The sequence below is a fragment of the Lactuca virosa genome, chromosome 6 (genome assembly GCF_052849685.1).
Source record: "Lactuca virosa cultivar CGN04683 chromosome 6, Lactuca_virosa_CGN04683_v6, whole genome shotgun sequence".
NCBI lineage: Eukaryota > Viridiplantae > Streptophyta > Magnoliopsida > Asterales > Asteraceae > Lactuca > Lactuca virosa.
Genome location: NC_136431.1, coordinates 161,409,733 through 161,431,575, shown reverse-complemented (window position 1 = coordinate 161,431,575; position 21,843 = coordinate 161,409,733).

The window sequence follows — 21,843 nt, the reverse complement described above, 5'->3', positions numbered from 1 at the left end:
AAGTCCTCATCCAAGGATCCCAAAGTTGGTAAGTCCATGTTTTATCAAAGTGTTTTTACATCATGTTTATGCTTAAAACTTTCAAGGCACAAGCTAGGTTCAAAGTTTCATCTTCTTCTTCATCTACATCTCAAAAACCCCAAGGTGAGCTTCATACCCCCATATCTTTCATATTTTTCATGTTTTCGGGGGGAGGATACAAGTCAACTCTCGTTTAACCATTGGATATTTGCATGTACCATTGTGTTATGTGTTTAACTTTTAGATCTTTACTTGAACATGAAGTTTATCACTTAGATCTTCATAAAAACCATGAGAAAAGTATGAGGTGTCATATATATTACATATAAACTTGTAGATCTGGGATTATACACTCAAAATAGCAAAAATAAGTGTTGTGTTCAAACATGTATAACCTAAACTCAAAAATCAGCTTTTAACAGAAAGGATTTGGTCTAATTACGGACTGTTTTCACCACCTTAATTATAATATTTTTCAAAACTGTTTTAAATGCAAAAATTTCAGGTTTATAACTTTAAAATGACTACTCTCACGAGTTCATACGATTTTTCTGCAATTTGTGGCGGTTTTTAAAAAACTGCCCATTATTTCCGGAATGATTTCGGACCAGTCTGTGAAGATGAACATTTTCACACTGGTTTGAGGCCATTAAAAATTATAATAAAAATTATGAATAAAGTAGACTCATTTTCCAAACTCTCAGAGTTTATGGATCTAAATTTCTACTTACGATGATTTTTCTATAATTTTTCTAAAAACAGGGACAAAAAGGTCAAAAACAAGAAATTATTTTTATCATGCTAAAAGCTCTTATACATGTTTTAGATGCAAGTTTGTATAACTTATATATACTTTTAAAACATCTAGACATGTTAACTTATATGTACGTAATATATATATATATATATATATATATATATATATATATATATATATATATATATATATATATATATATATATATATATATATATATATATACGTCCTTATTGGGCCTGGAAACAATATACATGTTTAGTGGGCTTTAGTGTCCTTTTACATGCTTAGTGGGCCTTAGTGTCCTTTTGCATGTTTAGTGGGCCTTAGTGTCCTTTTCCGTCGTCCCGGTTCGGGGGTGTGACAGGATCGAAATTCGGAAAAGCATATAAACCTACATCGGGCCAAGCCCGAAATCAGACCATAGTCCGGAACTACTACTAACTAAACGGGCCGGCCTTGGTGCCTTAGACCCGTTCCTACTGGAGGAAACTCACCTCGAATGCTAGCTGTGAAATCTCGTGTGAGGAATCCCTGAAGGCTTCTCCAACAACTCCCCGACTATCAATTTCACAATAACACTTAATCAGAATATGCTAATCCTTCCTAGGGTAAAATGACCATTTTACCCCTGGTCCAAGTCGACTTCCTGGTCAAGGTTAAAGTCAAGGTCAACTCTCAGTCAACCCAACTCGTCGAGTTATCTCCCAACTCGACGAGTTCCTGAACAACTCAGACTCGTGGTCAACCGAGTCAACTCGCCGAGTCCCTTTCCAGACTCGTCGAGTTCTACATGTCATAAAAGCGGGACCCCGGCTTCAACTCATCGAGTCCCTTACTGGACTTGTGTGACAACCGTCAAATTTCGGTCAAGTCAAAGTCAAACAAAGTCAACAAGTCAAACCGGTCAACTCCAATAACCCTTGTATGTTAGGGTTTACGTTATGTAATCACTATACAATTCGCTATTTTAATGAGAAATAATCATTTGGAAAGTTCAATGTATTTGATTTTCCTTAGCCTTAACAGTGCTAAACAACGAACCAAAGCGATAAAACACTATTGCACAATCATCGGGATTGTGTACGACACTAAAACACGGTTTAACGGGGTTTACGAACCTTGCGTTGTGAAGCCGGACACTCAAATTAATCACAAACGAAACCTCTCTAAATCATTTTCACTCTATCTCTTTCTATTTGAAATCTCTCCCAAATCTCTCTCAAAAGTTACTTTAACTTTTTGTAATCATTTGGGTCATATCGACCCTTAACCGGGTCAAAAATCGCTTGAAACGGGGTAAAAACGGGTAAAATAGCCTTAAGGACCTGGAACTGAAGCTTCAGGACCGAAGCCTCTCATCCGAGGCCTCGGATCCGAAGCCTCTCATCAGGGCCGAAGCTGAAGCCTCTCAGGAGACCGAATCCGAAGCCATCAGACAGCAGCCTCGCATGCGAGGGTCCGAATCCGGCCTCCATGCGAGAGGTCTCGCAGACGGCCTCTTTTTACCGGTTTGTCGACTACGACTTCGTTTTAACTCCGTTTTTCATTATTTTAACGTGGGATTTTCACCAAAAACTTTATTTTATAAACTAAGGCCCAAAAATATATAAATCTCCAGGGTTTTTATAAAAATATATTAAAAGAATTAGTGGTTGAACTAATTATTGAGGGAATATTTGCTTTTCCTTAATTTATGGCAAAAGCAAACCACCACCACCTCACTCTATGATTAGCCACTCTTTCCCACTACTCCTTGTCACCTTAGTGGACCTTTACACCTAATCTCCAGCTCTTCCCACGTTCTAAGAGCTGGAGGATTGATCCTCTCTCCTCATTCTCCATAAAGTCCTTTCATTCTACACTTAACAACCAAAGAACACTCTCCAAAATTCTCTCATCTTTTCTCTCAACTTCAAGGCTTTCTCCAGGGATTTCTTTCTTCAATTAGTAAGTATCTTCATCATTCATATAATTATTACACTCCATTATACTCAAATCAATGATATCTTACACAAATTCCATCTTATTCGGTGTTAGATTCTCGAATCATCAAGACATCTTCTTAGTGTTCTTGGGTTGAATACTTCCTCTCTCTCACTTTCATCTACTGAAATCACATAAGGTGAGTTCATACCCCTACATTTACATGTTTTTCTTAAGTTTTAAGGGGGGAATACAAGTAAAATCATCAAGAACACAATTAAACTTTTTCTATCAGATTACATCAGAAAAGATGAACTTCGATCACAGACTGTTTTGGTTAACTTAAATATTTTAGTTTTCAAAACTGTTGCAGGTGCAAGTAGTTCAAACTCTTAGCTTTAAAATGGCTACTTGCACATCTCCATATGATTTTTCTACAATTTATGGTGACTTTTACAAAACTGCCTGTCATTTCAGAGGCAAACCCGGACCAGTCTGTGATTATGAACATTTTCACCTCTGTTAGAGATCACTAAAAATCATGATAAAATTTACGAACAAACTAGACTAATGTTCCAAACTCTCAGAATTTGCGGATTTGGATTTAGAGCTTTGATGACTTTTCTATAAATTTTCTAAGAACAGTAACAGAAACTGTATTCAACGAAAAGTTGCTGTCAATTTCATTTCACCTTGTAACATGTTGAGCAAGGTGTATATCTTTATGTGTTTATATGTTATTGCAATATATGACATTTTATCTTAATATTTAGACACACATCAGTTTACAAATGGATTTGGACATATAAAATATAAAGACTAACAAGTGATTATAATCAAAGTACAACCGATACATTCAAACATTTAATAAACTATTTTGAATATAGTTTGCATACATTACTACGTACTACCCTTGGTTGATAAACTATAATAGGTATAGTTTATGATACATTACATAACACATACATTTAAAAATGGTACATTTATACAAAGGATATTTTCATTAAGCAAGGTACGGCCATACGGTACCAAGTTTTCATAACACGTAATTCCGTTAATGACTTTGTGAGACATTTACTTCAAATTACCATTAAGTCCTGTATTGTAACCAGAGTCTCCTTGAGGGAGAGCGTGATAGTTGTGTATAGATCTATATTGGGTTTGACAAACCCACACCTAAACTGCATGCAACAGTTAGACCGATAGGTCTGGGGTGACAAATGTCATAACATTTCCGACGCCTGAAGAACGTCGTTTTAGGCAACCTTGGTCATGGTATGGTTATAATAAACTCACATAAAGTATTAATAAACATTGGAATTTATGGGACTTCATTAAAATTTAACGAGTTTATGTCGATTTAAACTTGCATTGTTTTACTATAAATATGACAAATTACTTGTACATTTCGGTCTTTGGGTTTTAAGACTACATTTACACATTAAGGAAAATATTGGATTTTCTAACACAAATACTACTTTTACAAACGAAAGGCTTTTAATAATACCAAACAAAAGCTTATGAACTCATCAACCTTTGTGTTGACACTTTTTCAAACAACTTGTATTCTCAGGAAATCATTAAACAGGTAACCAAGTGCTTTTGAGGATGGGGCGCTAAGGCGTCTACTATTTCATATTTTGTCAACATATTGTAATTGATTCGTAAACATGTAATTCATACAATGATGTAACTTTTTCAATTATATATATGTTGGTTGTGTTTGCTTCAATTACTATTACAATTGTTGTTATGATACTATACATGAAGTCCTCCACCCCTGGACGTTTCCGCCATCCTTGGTTTGGGGGTGTGACAGATTGGTATCAGAGCACAGTTTATAGTGAATTAAGTATATCAAACCACATAAGATATACAAACTATAAACACAATTGGGACTAATAGTCTCTGATTTGTGCATTTTTCAAATAAATATACTCTTAGAAAATAAATGATTTTCTTGATTAAAGTATACATACATACATTACATGCTCGCATGATATCATGACTAGAGAAAACATAAAGCAAAAGAAGAAGAGTTGAACATTTTGGGTATGCCTTAGTATATGTGGATTAATTCTGGGAAGGATATAGCCTGATCAACTATATCTGTCCGAGAATTGACTTGCATATACCGGGGGATGGTCAGGATGGGCAACAAATCTAACAACCTAATATCACACTACAAAGGATACTTTAAGAACTCAAAACTAAATATTTACAAATACTATAGGAGTATTTTGTGTTACTATAATAAATATATTAATTATGTCCCGACTAAATTAGCATATGGGAAACTCTTACAAATGGTCATATACTTGGAAACAAGGAAACTCAAATAAAATATTTTAGACTTTCATTTTACCTCATAACCCATTGTATTGGGTCAATTAAAAGTATAAAATCGTATGTATCGTAAACATACCGGAAAACAACGTAATAATATACTTTATGTATAAAAGATTTCTCTTTCTATAAATATACTTTTACTAAAAGTACATTGGTTTACGACTTATGACAGAACCATGCCGCCAAGGAGAAGACCAAGACCTTCCGGCAACACATCAACACCTCCTCCGCCGCTGCCTCCACAGTTTGATCCTGCGATGTTCCAGGCTGCAGTAACAGCAGCCGTAGCGGCCACAATATCGCAGATAGGGACAAACGGAGCTGGTGGTTCTGGATCGGGTGCTACAAACTCTAACCACAGAGACAATACGTGGCGTACAAGAGAGTGTTCCTACAAAGACTTCACCAATGGCAAACCCGACAACTTCAATGGGAGCGGGGGAGTCATCACTTTAATGCAATGGTTTGAAAAGACTGAAGTAGTCTTTCAAGTGTGCTCTTGCCCCGAAGCGAGCAAAGTTAAGTTCGTAGCCTTCACTTTCACCGGCCGGGCCCTTACTTGGTGGAACTGTCGGATTAATTCACTTACTCTCGAAGTGGCTAGCTCCATATCCTGGGCAGAACTAAAAACCTTGATGATGGAGTACTGCCCGAGAAATGAAATTCAAAAGCTGGAACAAGAACTTTGGAACCTCAGGATGACGGGCTCCGACCTTGAAACCTACACCACCCGATTCAATGAATTGGCTCTCCTCTGCCCAACAATGGTTACTCCGGAGGAGAAAAAGGTGGAGCGATACCTTTGGGGACTGTCTCCCCAAGTGCAAAGTAGTGTCCTGGCTTCAAGGCCAACTACTTTTGACAGTACCAGGGAGCTGGCACAACAACTTGTTGACCACCGAGCCGGTCATAATACTACAACCACCACCACTGATCAATCAAAAGGGGGAAACAACAAAAGGAAGTTCTGGAACCAAAAGAAGAGCCAACCAGCACAGGACCCCGCTAAGAAGCAACAAACTGTTGCTGTCCATGCTGCCACTAATGCTACAACTACTGCACCACCGAAGCCATATGCTGGAACCCTACCCAAGTGCAACAAGTGCAACTTTCACCACAATGGTGCTTGTAGGGAGACGCACTGTAACAACTGCGACAGGAAGGGGCACACTGCTCGTTTCTGTAAAGCGCCGGCTCGACCAATCAACCAAGTCGCCAGTACGGGGGCAACCCGAACCTGCTACAACTGTGGAGACGCAGGTCACTTCAAAAGAAACTGCCCCAAAGCATAAGCCCCTAATGCTGGTGGAGTAGGAAGAATCCTGGCAATAGGACATGGGGAAGCAGTTGAGAATCCCGCGGTGGTTACCGGTACGTTTCTCCTCAATAACTCTTATGCATGCGTACTATTCGATAGTGGAGCGGAGAGGAGTTTCGTGAGCCACCAATATAAACAATTACTTGAACAAAATCCCCAATCACTAAAGGATACTTATGTAGTAGAAATGGCAAACGGGAAAGTAGAACGCACTAGCGATATATACTCAGAGTGTACTCTCACTCTAGACAACCATACATTTAAAATTGACCTGATGCCGGTCACCATAAAAAGCTTCGACGTAATCATCGGGATGGATTGGTTAGTTCCTCACCGTGCCGACATTCTATGTTACGAAAGGGCCGTTCGCCTCAATCTACCAAATGACAAAACCCTTCTCATCTATGGTGACAAACCTAGTGCGAATTTACAAATCATCTCATGCCTCAAAGCCCAAAAGTATCTCCGGAAGGAGTACCACGCCTTCTTGGCCCACGTAGTCGACAAGAAACAAGACGTGAAAGACATCAAAGACATCCCCGAAGTGTGTAACTTCCCGGATGTGTTCCCAGAAGATCTTCCTGGTGTACCACTCGCACGACAAGTCGATTTCAGAATTGACTTAATACCCGGAGCTACCCCCGTAGCCAGAGCTCCATACCGCCTCGCACCAACAGAAATGCAAGAGTTGTCCAGTTAGTTGAACGAGCTTTTGAGCAAAGGGTTCATCAGACCAAGCTTCTCACCTTGGGGAGCACCAGTCCTTTTTGTAAAGAAGAAGGACGGATCCTTTTGCATGTGCATCGACTATCAGAAACTAAACAAACTCACCATCAAGAACCGATATCCTCTACCCCGAATCGACGACCTTTTCGACCAACTCCAAGGAGCAAATTTCTTCTCAAAGATCGACCTAAGGTCAGGTTACCATCAGCTACGAGTTCAAGAAGAAGATATTCCCAAAACTGCATTTAGAACTCGCTATGGGCACTACGAGTTTGTGGTGATGTCCTTCGGTTTAACAAACGCACCTGCGGTATTCATGGACCTAATTAATAGAGTGTGTCGACCCTACCTAGACAAGTTTGTAATCGTATTCGTCGACGATATCTTGATCTACTCGCGAAGCGAAGAAGAGCATCGCCTACATCTACGCCAAGTGCTAGAGACACTAAGAGCGGAGAAGCTTTATGCTAAGTTCTCTAAGTGTGAATTATGGATTAGAGAAGTGGATTTCCTTGGCCATGTGGTAAGTGAGAAAGGCATACATGTGGATCCCTGCAAGATCAAGGCAATCGAGAATTGGTCAGCACCCAAGACGCCAACCGAAATTCGACAATTCCTTGGGCTTGCTGGCTACTACCGAAGATTTATACAAAACTTCTCCAAGATTGCGAAACCACTCACCACCTTGACGCAGAAAGGTGTGATATTCATGTGGGAAAATAAACAACAAACTGCTTTCCAAACGTTAAAACAAGCCCTATGCAACGCACCGATCTTGTCTCTCCCAGAGGGAACCGAGGACTTCGTAGTGTACTGTGATGCTTCAAATCAAGGCCTCGGATGTGTGCTCATGCAGAGAGGGAAGGTTATCGCGTATGCATCAAGACAGCTTAAGACGCACGAGGTTAATTATACTACGCACGACCTGGAATTAGGAGCAGTGGTATTCGCTTTGAAGATCTGGAGACACTACCTCTACGGCACGAAATGCACTATCTTCACTCATCACAAAAGTCTTCAGCATATCCTCAATCAGAAAGAGCTCAACATGCGACAGAGGAGATGGGTAGAGTTACTGAATGACTACGAGTGTGAAATTCGTTATCATCCGAGCAAGGCCAATGTAGTGGCTGATGCTCTAAGTAGGAAGGAGTACTCGGGCCGCCGAGTAAAATCCTTAACAATGACGATCCATTCCCACACGACCATACAAATCAAGGAAGCTCAACTAGAAGCTTTGAAACCAGAAAAGGTGGCAGGAGAGACATTAAGGGGAATGGATAAAAACTTAGAAGTCAAGGATGATGGAGTACGTTATCTCATGAATCGAATCTGGACACCGAAGTTCAGTGGACTCCGAGACGTCATCATGAATGAAGCACACAAGACTCGATATTCCATCCACCCCGGGTCAGATAAGATGTATCTGGACCTCAAGAAATTATACTGGTGGCCGAACATGAAAGCTGAGATTGCTACCTATGTGAGCAAGTGTCTGACTTGCGCCAAGGTCAAAATCGAATACCAGAAACCATCCGGGCTATTACAACAGCCGGATATACCTGAGTGGAAGTGGGAACGAATAACCATGGACTTCATAACCAAGCTGCCTAAGACATCGGGCGGGCTTGACACCATATGGGTAATCGTAGACAGATTGACCAAATCAGCACACTTCCTACCGATAAAAGAAACCGACAAGATGGAGAAGCTGGCTAGAACGTACATCAGAGAGATTGTACGACTCCATGGTGTGCCGATATCCATTATCTCCGATAGAGATAGTAGATTTACCTCACGGTTTTGGCAGTCTCTACAAAAATCATTGGGAACTAGGCTTGACATGAGTACGGCCTACCACCCACAAACCGACTGACAGAGCGAACGAACCATTCAAACATTGGAAGACATGTTAAGAGCTTGTGTGATAGACTTCGGTAAAGCATGGGATACCCATCTACCGCTTATCGAATTCTCCTACAATAACAGCTATCATACTAGCATCAAAGTCGCTCCATTCGAAGCTCTTTACGGTCGCAAATGCAGATCACCCCTGTGTTGGGCTGAGGTGGGGGATACACAGCTAGCTAGAGGGCAAGTCTCTAATAGCACCCTCACTGGCCCTGAAATCATAAGGGAAACCACAGAAAAGATCGTTCAAATTCGAGAAAGACTGAAAGCGTCTCGCGATCGGCAAAAGAGTTACGCAGACAAACGACGCAAACCCTTGGAATTCCAGGTGGGTGATCGTGTACTACTAAAAGTTTCCCCTTGGGATACGATTCGGCAAACGCGTGAAACTAAATCCAAGGTACATCGGGCCATTCGAAATCCTTGCTAGGATTGGGCCAGTAGCATACAAACTTTGATTACCTCAGGAACTCAACAAAGTACATCCCACATTTCACGTGTCGAACCTAAAGAAGTGTTTGTCTGATGAGACACTCGTAATACCACTCGACGAAATCGAAGTTAACGAAAATCTCCACTTCGTGGAGGAACCAGTCGAAATCATGGATCGGGAAATCAAACGAACGAAACAAATTCGTATTCCCATCGTGAAGGTCCGTTGGAACGCTAAACGAGGACCCGAATTCACCTGGGAACGCGAGGATCAGATGAAACAAAAGTATCCACATCTCTTCCCAAACTCTTGAAATCCCAGTCAAAATGAAAATTTCGGGACGAAATTCCTTCTAACGGGGGGATGATGTGACAACCGTCAAATTTCGGTCAAGTCAAAGTCAAACAAAGTCAACAAGTCAAACCGGTCAACTCCAATAACCCTTGTATGTTAGGGTTTACGTTATGTAATCACTATACAATTCGCTATTTTAATGAGAAATAATCATTTGGAAAGTTCAATGTATTTGATTTTCCTTAGCCTTAACAGTGCTAAACAACGAACCAAAGCGATAAAACACTATTGCACAATCATCGGGATTGTGTACGACACTAAAACACGGTTTAACGGGGTTTACGAACCTTGCGTTGTGAAGCCGGACACTCAAATTAATCACAAACGAAACCTCTCTAAATCATTTTCACTCTATCTCTTTCTATTTGAAATCTCTCCCAAATCTCTCTCAAAAGTTACTTTAACTTTTTGTAATCATTTGGGTCATATCGACCCTTAACCGGGTCAAAAATCGCTTGAAACGGGGTAAAAACGGGTAAAATAGCCTTAAGGACCTGGAACTGAAGCTTCAAGACCGAAGCCTCTCATCCGAGGCCTCAGATCCGAAGCCTCTCATCAGGACCGAAGCTAAAGCCTCTCAGGAGACCGAATCCGAAGCCATCAGACAGCAGCCTCGCATGCGAGGGTCCGAATCCGGCCTCCATGCGAGAGGTCTCGCAGACGGCCTCTTTTTACCGGTTTTTCGACTACGACTTCGTTTTAACTCCATTTTTCATTATTTTAACGTGGGATTTTCACAAAAAACTTTATTTTATAAACTAAGGCCCCAAAATATATAAATCTCTAGGGTTTTTATAAAAATATATTAAAAGAATTAGTGGTTGACCTAATTATTGAGGGAATATTTGTTTTTCCTTAATTTATGGCAAAAGCAAACCACCACCACCTCACTCTATGATTAGCCACTCTTTCCCACTACTCCTTGTCACCTTAGTGGACCTTTACACCTAATCTCCAGCTCTTCCCACGTTCTAAGAGCTGGAGGATTGATCCTCTCTCCTCATTCTCCATAAAGTCCTTTCATTCTACACTTAACAACCAAAGAACACTCTCCAAAATTCTCTCATCTTTTCTCTCAACTTCAAGGCTTTCTCCAGGGATTTCTTTCTTCAATTAGTAAGTATCTTCATCATTCATATAATTATTACACTCCATTATACTCAAATCAATGATATCTTACACAAATTCCATCTTATTCGGTGTTAGATTCTCGAATCATCAAGACATCTTGGTGTTCTTGGGTTGAATACTTCCTCTCTCTCACTTTCATCTACTGAAACCACATAAGGTGAGTTCATACCCCTACATTTACATGTTTTTCTTAAGTTTTAAGGGGGGATACAAGTAAAATCATCAAGAACACAATTAAACTTTTTCTATCAGATTACATCAGAAAAGATGAACGTCGATCACGGACTGTTTTGGTCAACTTAAATATTTTAGTTTTCAAAACTGTTGCAGGTACAAGTAGTTCAAACTCTTAGCTTTAAAATGGCTACTTGCACATCTCCATATGATTTTTCTACAATTTATGGTGATTTTTACAAAACTGCCTGTCATTTCAGAGGCAAACCCGGACCAGTCTGTGATTATGAACATTTTCACCTCTGTTAGAGATCACTAAAAATCATGATAAAATTTACGAACAAACTAGACTCATATTCCAAACTCTCAGAATTGGCGGATTTGGATTTAGAGCTTTGATGATTTTTCTATAAATTTTCTAAGAACAGTAACAGAAACTGTATTCAACGAAAAGTTGCTGTCAATTTCATTTCACCTTGTAACATGTTGAGCAAGGTGTATATCTTTATGTGTTTATATGTTATTGCAATATATGACATTTTATCTTAATATTTAGACACACATCATTTTACAAATGGATTTGGACATATAAAATATAAAGAATAACAAGTGATTATAATCAAAGTACAACCGATACATTCAAACATTTAATAAACTATTTTGAATATAGTTTGCATACATTACTACGTACTACCCTTGGTTGATAAACTATAATAGGTATAGTTTATGATACATTACATAACACATACATTTAAAAATGGTACATTTATACAAAGGATATTTTCATTAAGCAAGGTACGGCCATACGGTACCAAGTTTTCATAACACGTAATTCCGTTAATGACATTGTGAGACATTTACTTCAAATTACCATTAAGTCCTGTATTGTAACCAGAGTCTCCTTGAGGGAGAGCGTGATAGTTGTGTATAGATCTATATTGGGTTTGACAAACACACACCTAAACTGCATGCAACAGTTAGACCGATAGGTCTGGGGTGACAAATGTCATAACATTTCCGACGCCTGAAGAACGTCGTTTTAGGCAACCTTGGTCATAGTATGGTTATAATAAACTCACATAAAGTATTAATAAACATTGGAATTTGTGGGAACTTCATTAAAATTTAACGAGTTTATGTCGATTTAAACTTGCATTGTTTTACTATAAATATGACAAATTACTTGTACATTTCGGTCTTTGGGTTTTAAGACTACATTTACACATTAAGGAAAATATTGGATTTTCTAACAAAAATACTACTTTTACAAACGAAAGGCTTTTAATAATACCAAACAAAAGCTTATGAACTCACCAACATTTGTGTTGACACTTTTTCAAACAACTTGTATTCTCAGGAAATCATTAAACAGGTAACCAAGTGCTTTTGAGGATGGGGCGCTAAGGCGTCTACTATTTCATATTTTGTCAACATATTGTAATTGATTCGTAAACATGTAATTCATACAATGATGTAACTTTTTCAATTATATATATGTTGGTTGTGTTTGCTTCAATTACTATTACAATTGTTGTTATTATACTATACATGAAGTCCTCCACCCCTGGACGTTTCCGCCATCCTTGGTTTGGGGGTGTGACAACTTGACGAGCTCCCATGTCTGCTTGGGCTATCTTAAGGGATTAAGCCCCTCCACTTCAGATCGAAGCCTCATACTTCACAATAACAATGAAAATGTCCTTTTAAGGGTAAAGTTTCTGACTTTACCCCTAAATACCCCTTCTTAAAGGGTTTAGCTCAAACCCTAGTTCCTTGGGACCTAGAACTTGGTCCTTAGCCACCCATTCACCAACCTAAGGCTTACAACTTTAGATCTACTCTCCTAACACTACTTAAACACGTAAAGTTCTAACCTTTCTCCACATGCATGGTCTTTTGGGGCATAAAAGGCCATAATATCATCCTAAAGGCTTGCATGGAGCTCCAAAGGCATAAAGTTTTCACCTTTATGCCATAGCAGCCCTTAATGGTTCCAGAACTAAAAGTAACATCGACTTGGGATGTCTAAGTCTCGTAAATCTAGCTTCTTGAACAAAAACCCTGTAAAAGTGACCATAAGGAGATCTAAGAAACTTCAAGACAATTTTGAGGCTTGATTACTAGAAAATGATGCGGATGGGATGAAATCTCTGGATCTAGTATCTTCTCCTAGAACCTTCTAGCTCCTTCTTCTTCATCTAGCTTCAAGAGCACACAAAATCACTCATAAAATGCTCACACACTCACAAAATGATCTAGGGTTTCGTGGATTAAGGTTTGGGACTTGAAGGATGGAAATGAGGCTAAGGGGTGGGGATTAAGATGCTTAAATAGGGTGCAAAACCCCGAAATCAGGGTTTCATTCTGGTCGATCTACTCGCCGAGTCGAGGGATCTCGACTCATCGAGTAGACAACTTAAACCCTGCGCATAATCTGACATCTACTCGACGAGTTAGGGCCACCTACTCGTCGAGTCCTTCTCTTAAAATGAATAATTAAATATTTAATGCATACCAGGGATTTGGGCGTTACAATTATAACAAAAACCACATTCTAATTTAGCTTTCATGGGCCTACCAATTCTTCCATGTTGTTAAGCAGCTCACCCAAATTGATCAATGTACTTTCACTGACCAGCATGCTTAGCTTTTGAAGTCAAATAAGAGCCATAGAACTCATAAGCATTGCCAACTCAACTAGTAGGTGCACAGAAACAAGACTGTGTGAACTTAACATGATAGATTATCAACCTCAGGTCGTGTGCTAGTGATAACCAAAAAGTTTATTCTCGATTGACTCCTAAAACCTTCAAAGATCAATAAGGCTCCAACTGACTTCTTGAAATATAAGTTTGTTTCTCAAGGAACATTCCCTAACGATCTAAAACAAATATTCAAAAGTTAGTGCGGATTCCTAACAAGAACACACTTCATAGAATTGGTTTCAGTTTATCCTTTGTTTTAACCAAAACATCACAACTTCCAATTCCAAATGTGCTAGAGTAAGAAAACATTATTAATACACATTATATGAGGTGTTATGAACCTATTGAGTATGAAATAAGTTTCAAGATACGATCTTTAGTAACTAGAGCATGACTCTAAAACTTGATTGGAAACGAAGTGTGACTCATCTTTTTATTGAACCTTTTTAGCAATATTTTATTCCTATTCTTAGTCAAATAATTGTCTAAGATGTTCTTCAGGGATAAATTGTGATATAGTTCAATAATCATTAAGATGATAATAAAGCATGATACTAAAGTACTCTCCTTTCCTCTCATATTTGAGATACTTTTATCTTTCTGCCTAATAGATTCTTCATATTCATTCTGCTACTCTTTGAAACTTTTCAAAGTATCAAAATTATGTTTAATCTTATAAACACAACCATGTTTACTGAAACATCAGTAATTCATGACCAATAGTGTTATCATCCTTTGTGGTGGATCTGAACAGTCCATATCAACATGAACTAAATCCATTAGTCCTTCACTTTGACTCACATAAAACATGTGATCAATGAATTGGGCATAATTTCCCAATGACCAGTATTCTCATTCATCACACAATTTGAATTGTATGACTCCAAGTTTCTATCGAATTGAAACTTGAGTGATGAGAAATCTTTATCACTTCGTCAAAGGTGACATTTCCACAAATAAAACAACAAGAATTAAATCCACTATTAATATTTCTAATAATAGAAATGTAACCACCAATTTTCATAAATGCCATTGCAAAGAAATATAAAGTAAACCATCTTGATAAAACAAAATTTCACTTTTATTGATAACAAACGAAACATTTGGAATTTGTCCTTACAATGCATATAATGAAAACTATGTTTCTAGACATTTCCTAAGCAATCTATTAAATTATCATAACTGCTAATTAGTAGCTTCCAAAATCTGATCATCGAACCATGCGAACGAAATCCATCTCTCACGACCAGATTCAGCTCACTCTTCTTAAGCTTCCTTGTTTTTCTTAGATCCTACAAAGCATCAAAATATGATAATTACATCATGTATTAAGAGTCTATGAATAGGAAATTGTTAGAATAATGGAGTTAGATAATGGATGTACTTGAAGCAGAGTCACATGCCTTGACTTTACCATCTCTAAGATCTTTCAGGTAGTCTGGGCAGCTTCGTAACCAATGTCCCTTCAATCGGCAATAGAAACATATGGACCTTTTAGGGTTTCCACATGGAACTATCTCAGAACTAACCATTCTCTTTACCATATGGTCAAACAGTTTAACCTTGGCTGATCCCTTTCCATTAGGAAGAGAAATCGTTTCTGGACCACCATTGTCACCATTGTCAATGTCCATGGAAATTTTGGAATTAGATCCTTCAAACACTTTTGCTCCAGTTGTGCTCTTAACCATTTCTCCTTCAGCATCAATCAACATTTGTGTCAAATTAGTTAGGGTCACGTCGTGTTCTCTCACATAAAAGTCCTCAACGAACTGACTATATGACTCAGGAAGCCAAAGTAGAACCAAATCAATGGCCTGATCCCTTAGTAAAACGACAACCATTCTCTCCAATTTGTCAATGTAGGATTTCATTTCCAGAACATGCGTACACACAAAATTTCCATCTTGATGTTTACATGCCAATAGGGCTTGATTTTTTTGTATCTTTCAAATCACGACATGGGGAGAGTCACTGGAGGAGGAGGAGGAGGAGGAGGAAGATGAGTTGGAGAAGCATGGTATCCATTTCCACCGTTGCTCGAAGAAGGGAACATACATTCACTTTGATCAGAATGTAGAAGATCATCTTCAGAAGGTAGAGGAAGACCATTATTGTCTTGACTTGCCATCTATAAAGGGAGACAAGAGAATTCAGGTTAGTTCATTTTTAATCCTTAATTGTTAACCCGTAAATATTAAATTAAGGCAAGGATCCATATTTCGATTCAAACTTTGAAGAGCGATGTCGTAATCAAATTCGAATCTATTTTAGGTAGGTAATGCTATTACCAATTTCAATCTTATAAAATTCCTAGATCTTTTGTGATTCATTGAATTTAATCAATGGCATGTTTAATCTCGGTTACGCTCTCACTTTTGTAACTAGGATGCCGACGATCACAAACAAGATTTGAATACCCATGCAAATTAGCTTGGTACTCTCGATGTCATTTACCACCTAATCAATGTGTCGGTTATCTACACACGCTCCATTGATCAATGATAATTTACGAGTTACCAATTGCTACCCTTGCTAGTCCAAATTAGTGTGCCGGTTAACCACACACGCTCCACTAACGACTTGGCAAAGTTGAATGTGCAATTTCATAGATTAGCACCAATTTCATATTTTCCTAAATTAACTAATATTAGGAATTAAAAAAAAACATTTAGTTACTTTATACTTATCATTATACTTATTAATGAGGGAATTAATATCCTATCCTACCCGTTCACCTAACGACACTCCACCAATCAAGGAAGCGGTAGGTGAGAGTGAACACCCATTCAACCGCCATTTTATAGGTAATTTCCTTATACCCCCCTTATAGACCGGCTTCGTGAATGAGGCCTACTAACAGTAAGACTGACTCATCTTATACACATATATAAGTATTAATATTTTAATATTTTAATAGTATAAGGGTTGTAGTTTACACTTTTAAAATACTAGGGTTTTAGAATTTAATATTTCTAAATTATATTTTAATTAAATTTTAAATTTCAAAAATTAAAAGGTGTAATTTGAAACTTTCAAAATTACTAGATCAAATTTCAAACAATTAAATTAATCATATAATTTTATCATTATCTTAAATTTGACAAAATCCATCTATTTTGATAAGGAAATCAGATTACCATTCAACAAATTCAATTTATGGTGATAAAAACTATTTATGGTAATTATCCTACTCCAAAAGAGATCAAAAATTTGAAAAATCTGCTAACAGACGAGTCAACTCGTCGAGTCAGGGTAGGGACTCGTCGAGTTCATCCAACTCATCGAGTTCCTCATGGAACTCGTTGAGTTCATCAGGCAGAAAATGCATTCTACTATGTATTCGATTTGGACAGTTCACTATTGCTTCAAATATAACAGAAAAACATCCTAGTCTCTGATACCATTGATGGGTTTTGAGCATAACAACATTCCTATGTGTTCATGCAACCCTAATTGCTTTGGATCTAAGTTTTTTTCTAGTTATACATGCAAATAGAAGTTCCAAAGCAATAACCCTAATACTAGCATATAATTTTCGAAATCAATATCAAAACTAGGGTTAGAATGTTACTGTGCTTGTTATCTAGTAATAACAAGTATTCCTTGGATGATCTTGACTCTTGAAAGCTTTAGTGCCTCAAGTGTTGCACCTCTAATGGAGTCACAAACACAAATAGCAAAGGATTAGTGAGAGAGAGGGTAGAACACTATAATTTTTAGCTAGGGTTTCTCTTAGAATGCATAGGCCGAAAATCACATACCAAGGGGGTCTTTATATAGTTGAGGCTGCTAGGGTTTTGAGGTGGAAACCCTAATCTGATTGCTTAGGCCTTAAGCAGTCCATGGACCTTCTTTCAATCAGTTCCTTTAATCCCAAAATTAATTCCAAATTAATTTATGATTAATACTAATTGTATAATATAATTTCTAGTTAATATGTTATTCTAATAATATATTAATAAATCATTTATCAACCTCTTTCTCCAAAAGTCATCCTGTCATGTTACTATGGTGAAGGCAACCCAAAAGGACCATGCTACTATCAAATCAAGTACATACCAATTATAGTTATGGGCTTAGACACCTAATACAACATTCTTTTCATAGAATTTTATAGAACATCAACTACCACATCAAGGGTAGGATTTTCCAAGAACTTGGGGATTTATTCAACCCCATTCTTCATTTTCTCAATCTCCTATAAAGGAACATCACAAAATTTGTTGGACTCAATCTCCTAGTAGTACCAAATTTGTTCACCATGGTTTGTTCCCAAATATGTCTATACATCACCTATTTGCTTCATGTAGTTTTATGTTTGCATATATTAATTCCTTTTTGATAATGACAATCTCAGATTAGAACCACTTCTCAATATTCTACCATCATGAATTCTCTTTTCATCACCTTCAGAAGATAACCTTGTCACTTAATTAGTTGTACTTTCTAGGTCTGATTTCGTGGTAAACTATGATTTAGAATCTTGGACATCTTATATTGTCGATATGATGATGTTTAAATTTTTTTCTAACTGTTTAACTTTATTATTAGACAAACTAGATTCCCCAATTTTGTGTTGGTACTTCCTATGACTTGGGCTTGATGAGGATGTGGATATGTGGACCTATAAAAACGTACATTTTAATTGGAGATTCAATACCTAGTAGATTATCTTTAGCATAGAATTGAGTTCCACTTAACATATGTTCCACATAGTACCTTTTAGAAGCCTTTTTCTCTTTGGACTTAAGGATTCTTTCTATTTATTTTTTGTTTTTTTTATTCTCTCTCTTTAGCCTCTTTTTCCAAAATAAATGCGTTCAGCTGGATATTGGTGTACCTAAAAGTTATTCTTCTTGTTTCTCATGCGTACAAATTTATGCAAGTTAATTCTCATATCATTTCGATAGGGATAAGACTTTGTGTAGGATCGTAAGATTCAATAAGTATGAAATCATGACTTAAATCTAATATTTAATGAACAGAAGATGTAAAGAAGATCTGAATTTCACTAGAGATTAAAAGGTCATCTGTCACACCCCCAAACCAGACGGCGGAAACGACCGTGGGTGGAGGACTTCATTTGTAGTACCACAACACATGCATTATAGTAATCAGAGTACAAACAACCATTGTATTTAAAAAGTATAAATATTTACATATGATTCACCATTGTATACTGAAACTAAATAGTTGTACAAAAGAAGAAGACAAGACATAAATAACTCCATATTCTCAAAGGGGTGTACCTGTCTACTGGTTCCCTGAGAATACAAGTAATTTGAAAAGAGAGTATCGACAAAAAGTTGAGTGAGTGCATAAGTATTTATGTTTTGAAAGAATGTCTTCTGTTTCTTGAATATGTAAACTGTTTCCAGAAAATCCTATATTTTCTGATGTATATGTAAAGTAGTTTTAGTTACATAAAACTGTTCTATTTGTAAACCAATGTTCTGTATTTGTAATCCTTATGTTAACTTGTATCTGAGAGTATGTCTGAATTCAACAACTGTTATTGTAAACTATAATGTAATACTATAAATTGTATCTTGTAAACTATGTACTTTGAAAATGTACATAAGTTTAGTTAATTATACACTAACGTATTGTTAATATCTTTTATGAGTTATTATAACCATACTAACTAGATGGCCTGACCCAACGCTATGAATGCGCTGAAGACTGTTGATAACAATTTGTCACTCACAGGCGTGTATGCCTGACTGTAGCTAGCAGTCCGAGTGCGGGGTTGTCAATCCAAATATAGATCTATACACACATTGTTTCGATCCCCTGCTGGGGATTCTGGTTATAATGTCAGGACTTTAACTATGTTGTTTAAAATGAATTAAACAACCTGAACTACTTGTCTCATAAAAGCATATAAACGTTACATGTATAATAGTTATCAAAACCCAATCATTCTGAAATATATGATTGATAGTATGTTCTTTAATTAGTATTCTTAACATGTATCTGAAAAATTTATATCCTTGAATAGTTTTGAATTAAACCTTTGTTCTTGTAAAACAATGTACTCTAGTATACTTGAATCGTGAATTAATGTTCCGTGAATCCTCTCTCCAGTTATCTCTTGAAGTACTAACTTTAAAACACTCATACTAACTCCAAAAAGCTTGAAAGTTAGCAGGAACAATTCTGACTTCTATTGAAGTGAATGGTTGTACAGAATAGAAATTTCGGGTTGTCACAGACTACATATACCAAACGTCACACAATCGTTCTGTCACCAAATATACAAAATGCTACACATTTACTTGACTTTAAAAACCATATAGTCACTCTCTTTAATATATTAGGTCACTCATTGGTTAATTGTAAGTGACGAAATCCCCCAAAAATACCAATGGTTGTGTCACCAAATATACAAAAGCTACACAAACGTCATATTCATGTGGCAATTGGATAGACGAACGTCACTCAAAATACACTTTTTAAAGATTATTAATACATTTTGCCACTCTTTTTAACACCTTATGCCACTCATTGCTTAATTGTAAGTGACAAAATACCACCCCCCCCCAAAAAAAAAAACAATGGTGCTGTCATAGTTATAAAAAAGGCTATACAAACATCATATTCATGTGGCAATTAGATGGACTAACGTCACTGAAAATATAATTTTTTAAGATTATTAATACATTATAGAAAAGGCTACACAAACATTATATTCATGTGACAACTATCCGCCATTGTTTTTACAAAGAAGTCTTCGAAGAATGAAAGACAATTGAACTTCTCACTTTGTAGAAACATGCCATTTTAGTTTGTAGTAGTTTTCTAATCACAAGGTCTACCCTCCAATATTGAAAATATTGAAATAATATCCATTGGAATTACGACCAATATTACCTCAAAGAAAAATACCATTTCGTAACCGGAACCAAGGTAATTTTTAAGGCATATCATCATAACCATGTTGAAAATCGTTGGAATCATAAACATAAAATTGGTAAAATCTTGGTTTAAGTTGTATTTGATGGGTTTTGAGCATTCTAACACTCCTATGGTATACATGCAACCCTATAAACCTTGGATCTATGTTTTCTCTATTATACATGCAAATAGTTGATATTTCAAGGTTTCATCCTAACTAGCATAATATGAAGCAACTATACTACAAGAATCTAGTAGAATGACATACCTTTTGTTGTAGCTTGATTCCATGGAGCTGAAGAGCCTAGTGCCTCAAGTGTGACACCTCAAATGGTTCACACAACACCACCAACAACTTGGAATAACTAGAGAATAAGGATACATGCACCAAATCTGTTTTTGCCCTCTTGTGTATACACACTAGTGCACATTTCATGAACTAGGAACCTCTTTATATAGTGTGGAGGATTAGGGTTACTTTCATGTAAACCCTATTACCCATGACCTTTCATTTCCATAGGATCCATGGGTTAAACACTCCATGGATTATCCATGAAAGCTTAGCCCAACCTAAATGAACTTGGCCCACCACATATATAAGAGTCCATATTTAATTAGTCCCTTTTTATCACAAGATTAATTCTAAATTAATTATTTATCAATACTAATTAAATAATATGATTTCATATTAATATATTAGAACTTATAATATATTAATATAAATCACTAATATCCTTTATTTCTCATTTTGTCTATCCAATTGTTCCGATGCCATGCAACCCAAATGGACCATGCCAAATCGGGTCAAGTACATACCAATTATAGTTATGGGCTTAGACACTAATCCAACAGTCTCCCATTTGGATAAGTCTAAAACTATTATTGTGTATGACTCTGCAACCCGACTAGCAATCATAGCTCTTAAAAGCTGCTGTCGAACTCTGAACAAATCAATGACGCGTCCATTAGATAAGGGATCATATATTCCTCCATTCTAGATATCATATAGATTGAGACATGGATTATAATCATTCTCTCTGTCCATTTGTTGTTTCTCGATTTCCGATTTATGATGACCGACTAATTGAACAAATTAAATCAGTCCAGGCTTGGCCAAGCACTTTGGGGTGTCATTACT